Source organism: Durio zibethinus, chromosome 9 (assembly GCF_047325235.1).
Source record: "Durio zibethinus cultivar Kanyao isolate XHJ-2024 chromosome 9, ASM4732523v1, whole genome shotgun sequence".
NCBI classification, from domain to species: Eukaryota; Viridiplantae; Streptophyta; class Magnoliopsida; order Malvales; family Malvaceae; genus Durio; species Durio zibethinus.
This window is the reverse complement of record NC_143170.1, coordinates 22,769,965-22,775,130: the sequence shown is the minus strand read 5'-3', so window position 1 is coordinate 22,775,130 and position 5,166 is coordinate 22,769,965. Positions and strand designations below refer to the sequence as shown.

Genomic DNA, 5,166 nt, shown 5'->3' with positions numbered 1-5,166 from the left:
ATCAAGCAAAGCATTTCCACATATGTATCATATGATGATGAGTTTACCATTTTCATTTTGATTAAGTTGATGACATGAATTTGAAGAATAATAGTTTTCACGTGGGATTTCTGGAGCACTACTAGCATTAGGAACCTAAAATTAATTGAAAAAAAATTTCAATAAGGTTCAAGATTTATGAGCAAGATGACAATTTACATATATATAAACTAAAATAGATGTTATATATACCTCTTTATTCAACATGTGAGTAACAATAGTCAAGATATCCATATTCTCATTAGGAATAGTCTTTTAAATACCGATCAGACAGTACTTAAAGTTTCTTTCAAGTCTTTAATTTTAGCCTTTAACTCTTATACCTCTTCCTTATGCTGAAGCAACTCAAAAAATGAAGGACCATATTGTTTAGATGAAGTAGATACTATACCTATGCAACAAACATGCCCTTTTCTCTTCAGTCCTTTAACTTTTGAATAAACATCATCTTTCCATGAACTCCCTCTAGAATTCTGAGCACTAGTTTCGCTAAAACCTTGTTTCATGAGTTCCTAAAATTGTAAACAAACATTTTAGTATAAAAAAAATAAACATAAGTAAAAGCAAGTAATAACTGAATTAAATACCATAATTTCAGCTACCTTGTCATTCACAATACTTCTATCTTTTTTTGTACGAAAAAAAATATACACCTTAGCACATGATGGTGGAATTCATTAGTTTCTTATTTCTATAAAGGTACAACATTAATTATTGTAATGACAAAATTGAACATATAAAAAGTAAACTTCATATTCATTTAATTAAATGTGACAAGGATAATTGATATATGTACCAAGGTTTGAATGATTCTTAAGAATGATTTTGTTCTTGTGCAATGAAGCTCATCTAATTTTGAGTGGTTTGTTTTGTTTGTCTCACTTTGTTGCCTTAAACAAATTAATAAGAAAAGATATATTATAATAACTTTGTAATTATTATCATAGCATTCAAACAAAGTAAATAGTATATTTTGTAAACATTTACCTTCGCTTTATTAGTCAACCAATGTACAGCAAGAAACATGAATTGACTTTTGTTTACTCAAGAACCATTAACCTTTGCAGCCATTTCCTCCGGTGTCTTATGTTCATCATAAAATTTAAACTTCAATTCATTCTTCCATTGCATCCACTTAGCACCCATGTTTCTTAGTGCCCATGACTTAATTTTTTGAAATATTTTTTCATCAACGAGCTCATCAAAATCAGATTTGTGAAATTCAAACTTTGACTACATTTTGAAAGAGGTAATTGGAAAGAAAATTTCAATATATATTTTATGAATTGCTATTATTAACTAAAAACTAAAAGATTATTGTCATGGTATTAACTAACAAAGAAAACATTCGTATTGATACCTTAATGTTTTCCACATTTCTTAGCATCCAACATTTTATGCCAATTTGTATAATTAACTGGTACAAAGTTAGGCATTCTCATCATGCTACCAATGAATCGAGTTAAAGAGCAAGATTCATCATTGATAGGCATAGCGTCATCATTGACCTTAACTATAACATGCTCCATTTCTTCCAAATCCCAAATATCAGCCATACATGTAGGACCTCGAGCTTTTTTATATTGAACATTTCCTATATAGAAAAATTACATGTAAAAAAAGCAATTAAATTCATTAAAAATTTAAACAAGTACAACATTATAACACATAAAGAATTGTACTCACAGAATATAGTGTTTTTATTCCTGAATTATGTTTAACTTGTTTATCTTGATCTTCATTATTTGTAAATTGAGAAATTAATTCTTGAGATTCTTGCAAAGGATCAGGTTGTGAAGCTTCTAGATCTATAAGCACATGTTGTTCTTCAAATTATTTTTGCAGTTGAGAAGTAGAGGCATGATTTGCCCTAGTGATATTCAATCATCTACATTTTGCCATCTCAAGTCTAATAATACATAAAATATACTAAGTATAATTAACAGAGAACTTTATAGTGGCAAACCATATAAAGCACAAAGTATAATTTAATATATTACATGATCACACAAAATTAAGTAATTCAAGATAGTTACACAAAAACAAAATATTAATGAATTATGTCTTATATTGCAAAACCTTAACAATAATTTAAACTATTACATAGAATTAAAAAATGTTTTCCCCATTATGTTAATCTATGGGATCTTCTTCTACATGCTCATTTTTCATCTCTGGTGTGACCTTCATTCCTTCATCATCAACTTCACTTCTAACCCAATTTTGAAGTATCTTGTGTGTCATCAAATTTAAAATGGATTTCTCCATTTTTTTGCTCTCTATATAAGGATGATTCATCACCCATATCAAATAGATCTCTAAGTTTTACGTTCTTGGCAATAAACTAACCATTATATCTTTCATCTTTCACATAGAAAACTTTCTTAGCTGTGATGCCAAGATAAAAGGATCATGAACCAAATTAATTCCACTATGAGCTAGATGTGAAAAATTCACAAGAGTGAAACCAAATTTATCCTTTTTACAACCTCTATTTATATCAATCCAATTACATTTAGATAACACAACTTTTATTCCACTAGTATAATTCAACTGAATGATGTTTTTTAAAACCCCATAATAGTTAACTTCCCCCTCAATAGGTTGTGCATCTCTTGTACTTGCATAACTCATCGTCTTGGTTGTTACAACAACCCCACTATTTTGGGTTTTCAAGTATATCTCATATGCCTTGGTATGAAATCTAAAACCATTAACGATATAACCAGTGTATTTTCTAACAATATCATTTGGACCATGAATAAGCCATCTAAGTTGATTTGTGATGTTTCCATCTCCTTGTTGATCCAAATTGGCAACTTATCCAAGGTCATATTTGGTTAAACTAATAATCTAACTATAAAAACTTTAATTACATATTCCAATCCATGATGTGTGACTTACATTATCACGAAACCAATCATGAAAAGTTTCACTTTGCAACTTTTGTATCTCATATGACGTAAGTTGAGGGGACCGATTATGCCTTTTAAGAAATTGCTCATGTTTTTTACATGAAAAAAGTTTCTTAAAAGACTATAGAATGTACTATAAAAGAAAATTATCAAGTTTAATATGTATATAGATAAGTGATCTTACTTTATAAAAGAAGCAACCTCAGCAAAATTAAATCGCACATATTGATATGCTTGAACTAAAGTTATAGCATCAAATATAATTCATGAGACTCTTTTATGCTTGTTAACATTAAAACCTTTATGTTTTAATATTCCCAATGGTCTTCCTATAGTAGAAAGAATGGATTTTTCTTCCTCTACAAAGGGATTCTTATCTTTATTTTGGATGGGTAGATTACAAATAGTTTTCGTCCCATCAAAGTATCGTGAACAAAAAGTTATGCATCATTTGCTAAGTACCTTTATGCAATTGAACCTTCAGGACAAGCTCTATTGTGCACATATGATTTAAGAGTAAGAAGAAACCTATATAAATGGAAGTACAAGAGAAAAGATCATTAGCAAACATCCTAGTTGAATTTTAAGTAAAAAAATCTATAACAGTTTAAGATATACCTTTTAATAGTATACATCCATCGATAAATAACTGGACCAACAATTTTTGCTTCATTTGCTGAATGGATAACTAAATATACCATTATTGTGAAAAAAGATAGAGGAAACTCTTTTCCATTTCACATAAAATTGATGTAGTCGAGACTCAAGTAATTCAAGCTTATGTTCTTCTAGAACTTTAGAATAAAGTTCTTTAAAATAGGTACATAAATCAATAAGAACCAAGCACAACTTATTAGGTGAATTCCATTGTATTGCTATAGAATAAATTCTTGCATTAAAAAATGACAATCATAACTTTTGAGCCTTATTACCTTCCGTTGTTTAAGTTGCACAAAATGTGAGATATTTGAAGAGTATTCATCTGGAGTTTTTATTTCTTAGAGAATCTTTAAAAAATAATTTTTTCAATTAAGTTTATTTGATATGAAGCTTGAGGCGAGTATTGGGTGTTAGTGCCAAGATGAGTTTTTGGATGAAGAACACTTTTTATACCCATTTCTACAAGGTCAAGTCGCTCTTTGTAGTTATCTTTTGACTTTTTTTCTTGCCTAATCAATGTACTAAGAATGTTATCACAAATATTCTTTTCTATATGCATCACATCAAGATTGTGATGCAATAAAAGATGTTCCCAATAAGGTAATGTGAACAAAATACTTTTCTTCTTCTATAGCCCATCTTCATTACCATTCCATTGTTCCAGCTTTCTCAACATTTCACTCCCAGATGGTGGTGAACATTTCTAAATTCTCAAGTCCTATTAAATGAGTTTTTATCATTCCAAAACCTATGATTAGGTTGTAACCACCTACAATGACACATGTACCAATACTTTCTACCATGTTATAACTAGTTAGATGCTGTATCAAATCCACAGCAAGGACATGCATACTCTTTCCTAGCACTCCACCTAGACAAATTGGCATACGTAGGAAAGTCATCAATAGTCCAAGTTAATGCTGCATATAGTTGAAAGTTTTAATTTTTGGAGACATCAAATGGTTGAACACCAACTTTTTAAAGTTTCTATAACTTTTCTACCAAAGGTTGTAGGTATATATCTATATTATTTCCAGGACCTTTCGGACCAAGAATAAGTAGGAAAAGAATAAAGTTTGGTTGTTTCATACATATCCATAGAGGCAAGTTATAAGGTATCAATATAACAAGCCAAGTGCTATGTGTCACACTCATAGTTTTGAAAGGGTTAAAGCCATCAGAAGCCAGTCCTAAATGAATATTATTATGGTTAAAGGAAAACTCAAGATATTGAGAATTTAATTTTTTCCAAGCTAGAGAATCTGTAAGATGTCTTACACATCCATCCTTAGTATGCTCATATTCAAGCCAAGTCATCAAGGGAGCAATTTGTGAAGACATGAATGACCTTTGTAGTCTTTGAATTAAAGAAAACCAATGCAAAATCTTAGTAGCTTTTTTTTTTCTAACACTATATCTTGGGGATCACTTTTTGCATCATTCAAGCTCTTTTTCCACCTAGAAGCACCACATTTGAACATATTTCTTCATTAGCCATATCCTTCCAAAACAACATACAATCATTAGGATAAGCATGGATTTTTTCATATCC

The 5,166-nt window shown here is 29.8% G+C and overlaps 1 pseudogene; it reads right to left on the bottom strand.

The window, feature by feature from the left end:
* Nucleotides 1–356: 356 nt before the first annotated feature.
* LOC149516877 (uncharacterized) lies at nucleotides 357–4,955 on the bottom strand (annotated as a pseudogene).
* Between the last annotated feature and the right edge of the window lie 211 nt (nucleotides 4,956–5,166).